The sequence below is a fragment of the Pteropus vampyrus genome, unplaced genomic scaffold (assembly GCF_000151845.1).
Source record: "Pteropus vampyrus isolate Shadow unplaced genomic scaffold, Pvam_2.0 Scaffold242, whole genome shotgun sequence".
NCBI lineage: Eukaryota > Metazoa > Chordata > Mammalia > Chiroptera > Pteropodidae > Pteropus > Pteropus vampyrus.
In genome coordinates this window covers 665,843-680,761 of record NW_011889023.1, presented here as the reverse complement: position 1 = coordinate 680,761, position 14,919 = coordinate 665,843, and positions in this window count along the sequence as shown.

Genomic DNA, 14,919 nt, shown 5'->3' with positions numbered 1-14,919 from the left:
GAACTCAAATGAATTCAAAGATCGATATTGCTGTAACAAAACTCGGATTCCCGTGTACTTATGTCGACAAGGTTTTTCAGAGCTGACATCTATAAAAACGAAAAATAGAAATAGAATAGATGCTAAATCTGTCTCATTCAACCAGTAAGTAATTTTCATCCATGGATACATGAGTTACCTTAAAAACATCAGCCATATTCATTTTATTAAGATATGTGTTTCCAGTACAGCTTTTCTTTTCAAGTTTGAAATTTATCATGACCTTGAATATATTTAGGTTTTTGATCAATTGTATACTGGTATAATTATAATGCTATAATGACAACTAATTGAGAAAAATTTTTATTAAAAATTATTGGGGTGATAGTAATAAAATCAAATAAGTTTCAAGTATACTATTCAATAGCATGTTATATATATATATATATATATATATAGGAGAAAAAATTTAACACTTAGAACTTTATGTCTTGGGTAATAAAAATTGTCTTGGTCTGTTCTGGCTGCTATAACAATAATACCTTAGACGCAGATGGTTTACAAACAGCAGAAATTTATTTCTCACAGTTTGGGGGCTGGGAAGTTTAAAAGTAAGCTGTTAGCAGAATCTGTTTAGTGAAAACTTTCTCCTTTGTGTTTCTTGCTGTCCTTACATGGTGGGAGGAGTAAGGGACCTCTCTGTAGTCTCTTTTATAAGAGCACTAATTCTATTCATGAGGGCTCTACTCTTATGAACCCAATCACTTCCAAGGGCTTCATCTCCTAATGTCAACTCATTGGGAATTAGGATTTCAACATATGAATTATGGGGGAACACAAACATTCAGTCTAATACAAAAGTTTATTTTGATTCTTATTTTTGTTATTAATAAAATATTAAGTGTATTTTCATTGCAGTAAGTAGAATAGGGTTTTTAAGACTTTCAGGCTTAAGGATATATTACAGAGGGTGAACGTTTCTTAACCACAATCCTTTATGGGGCAAGTTAATTCTCTGTTGTTGTTTAGGGAAGTGCTTTCCTGCGTTCTTAAGGATAATTAGCAGCTTCCTGGCCTCTACCAACTAGATACCTGCAGCGCCCATTCCTTCCAAATTATTACAACCAAAAATCTGTCTAGTTATCGTCAAAAGTTGCATATAGGGCAAAATCAGGCAAGGTTGAGAAACACTGCATTAGGCTATAATTTTGTGGGGAGAGAAAATAGAAGATGGAAATTCAAGGAGAAAAGGAACCATGTGCAATTTCTGCCTGTTGAAGAATAGCTTGTTCATTTTTAGTTGGTAATGGATACCTAGTCCCTACGGAATTTTGATTCTACTGCTGTGTATCACTAGATAAATAGAAAACCAGTTTTTCTTGCTGTTATGGGTTAAGTTGCACTTTGCAAAAATATATAATGAGGTTTTAACCTCCATTATCCCAAAATATGACATTATTTAGAAATAGGGTCATTACAGAGGTAATCAAGTTAAAATGGGGTCATTAGAGTGGAGCCTAATCCAGTCTGACTGGTGTCCTTATAAAAAGGGGAAATTTGGACACAGACAGAGACACATACAGAAAGAAGACAATGTGTAGATGGCCATGTGATGATGGAAGCAGGGAGTGATTGTAGTGATGCAGCTGCAAACCAAAGGATGTCAGATTGCTGGTCACCACAAGAAGCTAGGAAGAGGCAAGGAAGGATTCCATCCAGAGTCCCAGGGGCAGCATGGCTCTGCCAACACGTTGATTTTGGACTTCTCGTCTCTAAAACTGAAGGCAATAAATTCCTGGTTTTTTGAGCCACCTCGTTTATGGTTTTTTTTGTTATAGCAGCCCTCGTAAGCTAATATACTTGCCATAAAAATAAAACCATAAAAACAAATACAATGAACAATAAAACAATGTTCTGTCATTAAATTTCAGCTGGAATGCTTAGGAGCCTACTGAAGATAGGCCTGAGCCTCTCTCTTTAAAGGGGAAAATAACCAATGTTACACCCACGTCCCTAGCAGCATTATTTGCAATAGATGAAAGGTCCCTGTGTCCATCGATGGATGAGTGAATGAACAAAATGTTGAATATACACATGATGGAATATGATTCAGCCATAAAAAGGAAGAAAATTCTGGTACATGCTACAATATGGATGGACCTTGAGGACATTATGTTAAGTGAGAGAAGGCAGTCACAGAAAGACAAATACTGTATGATTCTACCTTATGTGAGGTACTTAGAGTACTAAAATTCAAAGAGACAAAAAGCAGAAGGGTGGCTGGGGGGAAGGGAGAATGTGGAGTTACTGTTTAATGGTCATGGAGTTTTAGTTTTTTCAAAATGAAAAGAATTCTGTGATGGATGGTGGTGATGGTAGCGCAACAATGTGAATATACTGAACTATACTCATAAAAATGATTAACATGGTAAATTTTATGATGTGTATTTTAGCACAATTAAAAAGAAAAAGAGAATATCTAATGTTAACAGAGATGTTAAAGGCACAATGACACAAAATTGAGGTGACCTAATCACACAAATTGGGAGTTTATTGAAATTTGAATAATTTTTTATATGACTCAATATTATTATTATTATTATTATCATTATGTTTTTGCTGGATAAATGTCTACACAGGATGGGAAACTCTACCCTATATCATGTGGTAAGTCCCCCCTGAAAAAGGTTTAAGCCACACAGAGCCAGAGCCACTATTTGAACCTAGATCCTTTGACTCTTAGTCCACTATACTTTCCTTACAATACAGAAGAATTTTTATTTTGAAATAATCACACCTGGTCCTTAGGTATTGGACCAGAAAATAAACTGTGAGCCCTGTAGCCCTCTGTTAGTTTGGTGGTTGTCAGAGAAGCATTCTGAGGTGAAGAATAGAGAAAGAAACTCACATTTTTGAGTTTCCAGGAGGAGGTCAGGGAGATTTGAAGCAAGAGTAAAGTGCCAAAGAGAGAGATAGTGACCAGAAAAAATAACTGCAGTCTCTATTGTATCATTACAATGTCATTGAGGAGGAAAAGTGAAGCTCTATACTTGAAAATTGCAAACTATAGGCCTCTTGGAAAATGGAAGTTACTATTTTATGGATAGCTATTTAATGGATAGTTGTCTATTTTATTCCTTGATCATTCTGGGGGCCTTACAGCATGAGTAGTTACTCAATGATAGCTGGAGACATGCTTTGAGTAATTTGGAGTTAGAAGCAAGAAAGTTGGGGATAATTTTGGTAAGTGTGAATAGGAATAGTTTTCTCAACCAAATATTATTTGAAACGCTATTTTTATACTTGGATTAGAAGACACATTTTAAATGTAGGTTTAAAATTAGTTCGGAAATTGTCTTTAGGCAGGGATCATATAATTTATTTGAAAACTGGGCCTGGTTAAATGCATTAAGGAACAATCAGATGCTGTGTGCTGCTAATGTGGTGAAGTATGAGGCACAGAGCATCATATAGGAGCTTCTTGCCAATAATGTGGAACTCGAATCTAAGCAGCCTCTAGAGTTAACTATTTACAGGAAATAGGGGTGGGAGGAGAGAAGAAAAGGTTAAATGATAACATTTGAGCTGAGATTTGCTTCAAAATACTTCAGCAAGGAAAAAGAAGTAAAAGGAATATGCATTAGTTTCCTGTGGCTGCAATAACAAATTGCCACAAACTTGGTGGCTTAACACAACAGAAATTTGTTCTTTATCAGGTTTGGAGGGCCAAAGTCCAAAGTCAAAATGTTGGTAAAGCTGCACTCCCTTTAAAGACTGGAGGGGAGAATCAATTTCTTGCCCCTTCCAGCTTCCATTGACTCCAGGTAGTCCATGGCTTGTGGCTGTATCCCTACAATCTCTGCCTCCATGGTCATATTGCCTCCTCCTCTTCTATGTCAAAACTCCTTATCTCTTTCTTACATAAGGATATATGTGATTGCATTTAGAGTCTGCCTGGGTAATTCAGGATAAGTGCCTCCTCTCAATTTCCTTAACTTACATCTTTTATCCTTAATCACATCTTTTGCCACATTATAATCACTCTTTTGCCATTTGTAAGGCAATATTAATCACAGATCCTAGGGATTAGGGTATGGACATATCTTCTGGGGTGGAGGGCACCACTTCGCCTACTACAGAATGAAAGGCACAATCTGATAATTGATTAATTCAGTTAATTAATTTATTTTTCCAACTTTATTGAGGAATAATTGAAAAATATAATTGTGTTTGAAGTGTGGAACATGATGACTTGATATAAATATACATCGTGGAATGATTACCAAGATCAAGATAATTAACATGTCTATCATCGCACACAGTTAACTGTGCGGGTGCATGTGGTAAGAATATTTTATATCTACCCTCAGAAATGTTTAAGTATATGATACTGTATCATTAACAATAGTAAGCATGCTGTATATTAGATCCTCAGAATGTATTTACCTTGCTAATTGATAAATTTGAATAATGAACGTATATAGGTTTTAGTTAGGATAAATTTATAAATTTTCAAAATAAAAAAAAATTGGATTTCTACCTCAGGCAATAATGGAGTAATTGAAGCCAGATCTAACCTTCTGCCATAAACAAGTAGAAAACTGGACAAAATAGGTGAAACAGCTCTTTCCAAACACTGGGCAAAAAACCATGCAGAACTGTGATCCCTGACAGAAGGAAAATAAACGAGATGAGCCCATGGTCATCCTAGCTTTCTGCATAAAGATGATTCCCAGACCACTGCACAGGGATGGAAGTCTAATACAAAAATTTATAGGAGAGAGCAGTCACTGAAGTGAGAAGACAGAGACTGGAGTCTGGGAAAGCTGAGGTGGTTGGAATTAGTGATGGAGCAACATGTACAAATCTCCAAAAACACTGCTGAGCGAAAGATGCCAGACCCAGAAGATTAATTCTGCATGATTCCATTTATGTAAAATTCAAGAAATGGGATATATGAAGTGTCAAAAAAACAGACTAGGGCAGGAAATAGGTGGGACTCAGCTGCAAAGGGACTGGAGGGAACTCTTCCAAGTGGCAGAACTGTTCTTCATCTCGGCTGTGGTTGCAGTTGCATGACTGCACATTTGTCAAAAATCATCAAACTTTATTTTAAATGGTGCATTTTATTGTATAGATTATATCTCAATAAGTTGATACAAATATATTAAAATAAGAGGTTATTTTAAATAATGTTTTTCTGCTTCAATTCATCCCCTCCCTGAGAGCATCTAGATTTTAACCATTTTTGCTTTTCCCCTGGAGGCAGGTGGTTTTATAGCTAAGTGGGATGGAGAGGTACAAGAGGTTCAAATAAAAGCAATACAGCCTTTTGGTATCTTATCATTAGAATATCAATATATTTGGAGGATAAAGGGAATTTGGGTTTTGGGACTAGGAAACTGTGTTTCTGCTTTAATTGCTTATCAAAACACTCTGGCTTTATCCTTTATGAGACTTAGTTCCCTACTTTTTTTACAGTGAAATGAACTTACACCCATGGCTCAGCCATACTCTTGCTTTTTAAAAAAATGTTTATTCATTTAATTTTTTAAAATTAAAGTAAGGGGAAAGAGAGGCACAAGCTTCCATTATAAAATATTAAAAAGTCACAGGGATGTACTGTATACCTATTCTCTTGTCTTATCCACATGATGTAAAAGCAAAGGATTCAAGAAATGTTGGCTAATGCCATTCTTATTCTCAATAAACTCTTATACAACTGGACAAAGATATATGGAGAAATAAGTTTGGTTACAGGAAAAAATCTAGTGCCATCTAAATGTCCATTAGTATGGGAATGCCTTGGTATGGCTTTTATAGAGTACTATGCAACCATTTAAAAGAATCTCTGTGCTGTTATGGTAGGGTGTCCATGATTACTGTAGATTTGTAGAAAGCAAGTCGAAGAATATGTTTAGTATGATCTCATTTATGTAAAAAAAAATGTGTATACGCATGTGTATCTGTATTATATGCAGAGAAAACTATCTGTTAGCAGAGATAAACTCTGTAGAGTGGGGTCGAGGATGAGTTGGAAGGAGAGGTTTTGCTTTAAAAGAAAAAAAAACAAACCCAAAACCTCTTTACTGAAAATTTTCAATGAGTATGTGCTACTTTTAAAGAAAATACACGTTTCTAACAAGTAAACAGTCAGCACCTCTCCTCTGCACTGAGGCTGCAGAAATCAGAGATGTCAGTAAGATGATTGCAATCTGTTTGATATTCTATAAATGGCAACTTACCTTTCTTCATTCCAAGGAGGATATATTGTCATATATTGTTCTCGTTTGCGCATCTCACAGAACTGAATCAATGAAATCTAATAGATGAATCAATGATTAGAAATGATTTGTGTACAGCTTCAATGTAATTTATTTCAGAAAAGAAGTTATTTTTTCCTGTGACCTCTAACCCATTTGAGTACAATGTGGGGAAAAACAGGATATGGTGTCCTACAGCCTGGAATCTAGTTGCACCACTAACCAGGTCTGAGATCTTGGGCAAGTTACAAGCTCTCTGGATTCTCTGAACCTGTTCCCCTATCTGTCCAATGAGCAAAATACTTGCTTTCCCGAGACTTACTAGGGTAGTTGTGAGGATCTAATGAGATTAAGAGGGGAAAAGGATTTTCGAGAAGGTGGTTTAACTTATTTAGGCCACCTAAATTACCACAGTTGCTATTCTCAAGGCCTAAAATTCACCCAGTCTTTCCCTAGAACTTTTGGTCAAAAGCAATGACGAAAGAGATCAGGGCCTCAACCAGATGACTAGCAAGAGGTAAAAAGGAAAGCAAGAACAAGCATTTATTGCATGCTTACTATGGTCCAGGTGCCAGTTAAGTGACGTAGATATTTTATTTTGTTTAACCTTCTCAACGAACCTATGATTTAGTTATCTCAGGCTACATTTATGGATCAGAACACTCTAAGAATAAAGAATATGTAACATAAATGTGAACCCTCATTCATTCATTCATCCATTTAATAATAGTACTAGGTACCAGGAATGCAACTGTGAATAAAAAAGTAGAAGTCCCTGCTTTCACAGAACTTGCCTTCAAGGGTGACTTGGTTTGAAGTTTCCCAGCTATCAAATGGCAAAGGAAGACTTCTCATTCAGTTTTATACCACACAGCTTCTGGCTCTAGCATTGGCACCCTCCCACTGCATATTTCCTAGACTGTTCACTTTAAGTCCCACAGATAGGTCCCAGAACCTTGATGCCCTTTTTCCTCTCCCCCCCCTGAGACTCCCCACCTTGCTCCAACACTCGTGAATATTCAGGAGTAAAAGGCTGTATTAACCAGTTTTTCCTCCCAAGGTGATTATCTGAGCAAAGAAAACTTCCAGGAAACCTGAATTTCTGGATGAGTCAGCTGTCATCATAGCCATTACCTAATGCTGAACTGGGACGGGTTTAGGAAGCTGAAGTCAGTGAAAAAGCTAAGACTCACAGGTTTGGAACTCGAAGTCGAAAGGGGCTGGCTGTGTTTCTGCAGCTGGTGCCAAGTCTACACTTGATCATTTTCTCTGGAGCAAAAAAGGACAGAGTGGCCTTCAAGAGTCTCATTTAAAGAAAGGGTGATACTCCTGGGAAAGGGGCTCCTTTTCAGTCTTTCTCAATGAGCGCTAAACAAGGACAGTCAACTAGGGGCAGGATGAGGTTGGGAAAGGGGAGAAGAAAGGGAGAAAATGCGGGCTGTAGAAAGGCGATAGGAGAGGAGTGGCTGTTAGAAGGGCCACACAAACCTAGGTTCTTGTACTAACCACATAGATTCTTAAGCTGATGTCCTGACACTCAAACCTCTTCTTGGGTCCAGGGCAAGACGATAAGAATGATAAAGAAACCAACTCTCATGGAAAGTCAAGGCATACCAAACAAACGCAGCAGAATACATGGGTACCAGTGTTGCTGATCTTTATTGCTTTGCTTACAAGTAATGCTGCATAAGTTAATTGTTACTCATCTTATGCTGTGTTTCTTAGCAAACTTCCTGGCTTGTTGTCAGCTTGCCAGGCGAATATCTCCAGTCTCCATTTGGCAGAAAGTAAGCACACAAAAGTTCACTGCTCATTTGTGTAACTCTTCACTCCCTGGATCATCAGGGCACCCTGACCTGCTTTTTGTGGTCCAGATGTTGCTTCTGAAGCAGCCCCTGCTCAGCTCAGATATGGATTTCCTACCCTCATTCCCTCAAGGCACTCTTGACTCAGAGGTTATTCCCAGACTCAGCAGTGAACAAAGTCTTCAGCTTGTCATTTCCTGTCATCAACTTTTTGGGGTTTTAATTTCCTGGCTTCTCCCCAATAACATTTGAAATATAGCATCCTAAAACAATTTGCTTTATTCCTTCTTTCTTCTCAGAATAAAATAAAAGAGTAAAACTTCCTCAACTGCTCCTTATTTATTTTTATTCCTTTCTAGGCACTCAACTCAGAAATAAACTTAGAAACAAAGGAAAGAATTAAATCTCTGCCTTCCTTATAGGAACTGTACCTTGAGATAACTGAGCAGTTGATGAGGGCGAGTTTCTCTTTAGAGAAGTATTTCACTAATGATTGAGAATGAATGATAGAATTAATAGGCTAATGTGTCTAGGCAAGGATCATCACTGCTGCCAAAATAACAAAATAGAGACAACCACACATTATGTGATGGAAGTATACACCACTACTTATCTTGACAAAATATGAAACCACATCTGATTATGCTTCTAGATATAATTTATTTACAGAAAATACGGGGACAGATGGTTCTACTAGAATGCAATAGGAAAATTCTTGGGAAAAGCTGTAGGACAAGCAACTCAAATTTTTAAAGACTTTCAAGGGAAAAAAGGATAGGGGATTAAAAGAGACTTAAGAGGAATACTAATCAGTTGCAATGTGTGATCTTACTTTGATCTGAACTTAAACAAATGCACTATAAAAAATTCAAGACAAGCAGGGAAATATAGACATTGATGAGATTTTTAATGATATTAAGGAATTATTAATGTTGAAGTGGGCTATCTTATTATGGTTATAAAAAAAAAGAATCCTTATCTTTTAGAGATACATACTGAAATAAAATATATATGGATGAAGTATTATGATATCTTGAATTTCTTTCAAATAATCCAGAGGATAGTGGGTAATGGGTGTGAGTTTAAATAATGCAAGACTGGCTATGAGTAGGTAATTGCTTAAGCTGGTTGATAAATACATAGGAGTTTATTATACTGTTTACTTTGGTATATGATTGAAACTTTCCACAGCAAATGATAAATCATAAGATTAATAACTGGAAGAATGGACATGGACTGTATAACTTCCCTATCAGTAGAGGGATAACAAATGAGTAAGAAAACAATAAACTGAATAAAAGCCAGGAAAAAGGAAAAATAACACAGAAAGCATTTTAAAGAGATAAAATAAGATGGAAGAAATACATCCAAGTATGCCAGTAATGATTAAAAAATGGGAACAAAGTAATTTATTAAAAGACAGGTTGGGCTAAAAATTTCAGCTACATATATTTTTTAAAAAGAGAAACCCTTAAAAAAATGAAGAGGGAAACGAAGAGATAGAAAACAATCTTCTAGACTAAACAAACAACAAATGGAAATTAAGTAAAAACAGTTCAATAAGATAAGAAACTGAAACATATTGGATAGAATTAGAAACATAGTTCTCATTGATGACCATGATGAGAATGGTTTTGGGGCACAGTGTGAGCCCCAACCAGAATGCATGTGATAAGCAGTGAGTGGACACGGAAGTGGAAAGGAAGAAGAGGTAGCAGAAAGAGCTAGTGGAGGGAGTACATTCTCAGTTAGGGGAGGGGGGTTATTTATTTATCATTTATTCACTTATTGAGCCTGTATAAATATTGATGAGATGGAGCCGGAAGAGAGGGTGAAGTGGGAAGAAATGAGAGCAAGAGGGAAAAACAAATCTGGGGAGGGCTGAAGGCTGAAGACAATGAGACCCAGAGCACCAGGGGAGGCATTAGCAGCAGATAAGAAGAAAACACCTTCTATTTCATTTTATTTCTAATTTATTAATTTGTCATTACACAACAATACACAAATGCATACTCAAAAACATCAAACATTACAGTTAAAGGTAATGCACTCCACCAAACTACCATTAATGGTTTGGTTTTATCCTTCCAGACCTTCTCTATACATTTTTATAATACACAAATAGGTACTTAAGAAGTACACTATACAGTATTTGCGTATGTGAATGTTTGTGGTGTGTGTTTTAACATCAATGGTGTCATAAGTAGTACATGTATTGTCTTTCGATTTTTCCCAAACTTAAAAAAAAGTTAGCATTGTATCTCAGAGATCCTTCTATGTTAGTACATGCAGGACTTATTCTTTTTCATTGATGCCTAGTATTTAATAATGTATACCATGCTCTGTCCTCTTGATAGGTACTTTGGTTTTCCCTGTTTTATACTATTACAAACAAAGGTGCAATTGACATCATTATATAAGCCACCTTGTGAAAAAAGTGTGTTTTATTAAATATTGGAATTGTTGAGTCATAGGACAGGTGAATTTTAAATTTTAATGGATATCACTTAATTGCATTTAAAAGTGGCTACGCCAATTTATATACTCACCTGAAATGTAGGATTCCTATTTTCCCACACCCTTGCCAGCTCTTGATTTATATATATTTTAAATATTTGCCAGTTGGATCTGAGATAGCTTCTTGGGTTTTAATGTGCATTTCTCTTATTTTGCTGAGATTGGGCATCTCTTCATAACTTATTTGTAAAACTTTTTGCCTATGTGCATTTCACAGGGAGATTTCTAAAAGGGATACGTAATCAAAACGCATAAGACTCACTGCTAGTCTAGCTAGAATTAGTTTTTGTAAGTTAGAGATCTAAATTATTTATTTTTCACAAATGTTTATGTTGTTTCAATACTATTTGTCAAATAAACCATTCTTCCTCTACTGATTTGAAATGTCACTTTTATAATTTACAGAATATATATTTGTGTTTGTTTCCGGATTCTCAGCTCTATCAGATTTATTTTTGGCATCAGGCACATGAGTTATTCCTAACTTGGTTCCTTGAATGATAGGTGATTTTGTCAGCCAAGGTAATGTGTTGCTTATGAGACAATAGATGATATAATTCATGATACACAAATCCTATTCTAGTTAAGTTTGACGTAAATCAGTTCCATTATCTACAAACCTGGAGAATTAAAAAAATGTGTAAACTTCTCTCAGATTGGTTCCTCTTTTTTTAGGGGACACCTCACAGATTCAATGTAGAGATGGAAAGCTTTTCACCAGGTCCCCCCTTTCTTAAAGTATTATTTGATGTTAAAGCTTTTTTGGTGATTTCAGGTTGTTTACTGGCAATGTCAAAGCGTTTCACATGACATGGCAGTTTTACTGTGGATTTATATGAACCTTTCATTTGACAAATGATTTGAGGTCCACAAAGTATGACATATACTTGGAATAAATAATATGGCACTTAAGCTTTTACTTTTATATTGGACTATGGGCTCCTGGAGTGCACAAATCATGTCTTATTCATCTTTCTATCCCCAAATATCTAGTACAGGGTGCAGCACCTGAATAGAATTGAATTGCATTTCAACAGTGTTTCTATAAAATAAAAATAAAACTCAAATTTCTCAAAAACAAAATCTTCACTTTAGGGGCTTTATAAAGTTACACATATTATTATTTTGTCCATTTGTCACCTGATTAAATTATATATGTAATTTTTTTTTAGTAAGAACACTAGAATTATACACTGATCTGATATTATTTCATGCCCAATGTGGGGAAAATGTTCCCTCGCTGTCTGTCCATGGACTTCCTCAGGTATAATCTATTGCAAGATGCATTCTTGCTGTGAAAGGATGGCAAGAACTTGACCTGGAAAACATTTTAGAGTGTAGTGGGCAAGAGTACTTTACAGTTATATAGAAATACCTCAGGCATACAAAAGAATGAAATGCAAAGATAAACTCAGCTTTTTTATGAGAAAGAAGTGTGGCATCGGCTTTGTTTTAAAATTCGGTTATTTTTATGGATTAAGTTAGCACACCTTTTCCTGCTCTGTTTCAAAGGAATAATTTTTGCTTCTGTGGACATGTCTTAGTCCACAACTTAGATGCTCTGTTTTATAGCTCAGCCCATGATTTCAGACCGTGGGAAAATTCCCCAAACTGCCTAATCTATCAGTTTCCCTGGTGAGAAGGAAAATAAAGCTCATTCATCATATAAGTATGTTAAATAAATTTTATGATCAAGTAGAATGTGCTAGTACAAAATACCAGCTTCTTACTTTACCATTGCTAGTCCTGAAAGGCTCTTACTTTATGACAATGCTGTTTCTTTTAAAAAAGGAATATTTAAGACCTTTAACTTGCTTTGTATAGTGCTTCGCTTAGCATTTTTCATCTGTGAACACAGCATGTCATACCAATTGTAGTCCACTAAGAAAGTTGTTAAATAGCACTGTACAGTAATCTCTCCTCTGACAAAGGGAATATATGCATTCAAAAACAGATCTTGCTATAGAAATTGTGTGACCTGGCACAGAAATGTATGAAACAAGAATGCATTCCGGAATGTCAAAAAGGAGAAAATAGGGTGCAAATATACATGACTAAATAATAAACTATTAGTATTGCTGGAAAATAGAAACATGGATTACTAGGCTTGAGGCATAAGAAAGTGGGAAAAAAGGTTCAATTTCACTTAGGCAGGAGACTTACAGGGAAGAAAAAAGCTTTCTGTATTGAACTGTGGCAAAGACTGGAAAGTTGAAGCCTAGCAAAACCTATTCTGACTTGGGCTGTCAGTATCTGCAGTGGGTCCAGAAGCCACACTATCTTTTCTGGGGAGGAAGGGATGGCTCCAAGGGACAGGCTTTGGACCTATGTTTCGGGGTCACTTTAATCTTAGTCACCATAAAAAGATCAAATTTGGTTTACCTTTAGGGCTGAATTTACACACAGCCAAGGCTCCCCTATCCTCCTCTCCTTTTGCTAAATTCTTCAAATTTCTTTAACGGGAAACAGACTTTCTTTTCTTAGCGATATATGGCTCTTGGAAGGAAAAGTCAGACTCAAACTCTCTAAGACCTGGGGCTCTCTGACCTATCCTTGGAGCAAGAAAGAACAGGAACCTGATATTGGGAATTGAATGTTCATCGTGGAGGAAAAAATGGTACAGAAAGATGAAAGACAAACTTCCGTCATGAGTGTCACAAGATGGCCAATATAATTTTTTCTGGATTACTGTTGTCCCTCCTAAATTATTTTTTGGCTTCCAGTTTCAGGCCCCCAATCTACCTCTCATCTGCCACTGAAATAATTTTTCTAAAATGCAAATCCGATCACAATGCCACTGCTTAAAATCATTCAATAAATCATTCTTGCTTTCTGAAGAGATGCCAAACTACTAAGGTCAGTGAGGCAGTCATTGCCTGACTCTGGTGAAACAATTTTGTGGCTACTCAAGCTTTATGTTCTCCTTTAAGCTTTTGAGCAGTTTTCTTTTGTGACCTCTTTGAGGAAGCCTTCCCTGACAAAGCCATCATTGACTGTATAAGTCTCGGTTATTGCATTTTATCTGTTGGTTTGCCTATATCCTTCATTAAACTGAATTTTGAGGGCTGGGTTTTGTCTTTTTAGCAGGATTATTCAAGAGAATTGAGTCATATCACAAAGTACCTGCCACTTCATCTTAGAAGTTTGTTTCCAGAAGATTAGCTGATATTTCTGGTTCTCCAAAGATACACCTCCATGAAGAACAGGTATTTTGCTTACTTTAAACACCCCTCCCCCGCAACTTTTTTTTTTTAAAGGTCCAAGAGTGACTAGAGTTTGGAACTTGAAGAAATACCATAATCTCTGACCTGTGACAATTCCTTGGGATTATCTATCACTGGGGGCTTAATGATAAAGCAATTCTTGTGGTGATACTTCTACTTAGCTCAGAACTTCAGAAATAGAATTGGAAATATCCAGCTATTTTGAACATGCAATTATGAGTTTCACTGCACATTAACACCTCATTAACTACCACCATACCCCCCTTTTTTTGGGGGGGGAGGGATGTGTAGCAAGCAAGCTATAAAAGCACATTTTACCTAAAACGAATTTTCTTTGGGGAAAGTTAGATTTGTATTACGGACACATTGCTATATCAGAAACAAAATTTTCTATGATTTTCTGGTTGGCTAAAAAGTAAACCAACAGAAAACTTATGTGGCACCTTGGTCTATGAGCATTGCACTGAAAAAATAATAGATGGCATTCTTATGAGACAGTGGCCCCAAACTGGCATCTCAATAAACATTCCAGTGATGTGGAGGAGACCCTAAATCTCCAAGGTAAAACTGAAATTTTCTTCAGACCGTAAAAATCTTATCAATTGGGGGAATGCCACCTTTCCAAATAGTGTATCTGATGCTGAAAAACAGCAGCTTTCCCACTCTTAAGTTTGGCCCTGACTTTGGAGTGGGGCTGTGCCTCATCAGAGTAGGTTTGGATATAAAGGCTTCTTTTCAGTTATCTTTGGGGGTGTACATAATGGGAGGTTGGGTCCAAAGGGAAGGAAGGATAGGAAAGCAGAGGACAGGCACTACTATATAATTTTGCATTTTTTTTAACACTGCACCATGAGCTGAATATCTATCTTCTCAGGTCATTAAACTAAAAAGTTTAATATTTAAGGCTCTTGATACATATTGCCAAACTACTTTCTAAAAGTACACAGGAAAGCTTGTCTTTTACATTAGACTCTGCTATTTAAAAGACAAGTAATCATTTGCTAAATATTGTTTCTTATATTATCAGTGGTTGAACCTTTAGAAATTGCCATCTATTACTTCTGTGAACTATCCACGTTTTCTTTTCTGTGCTTTTTAAAATGTAAAAATAGTAACTGTTTTAAAATACAT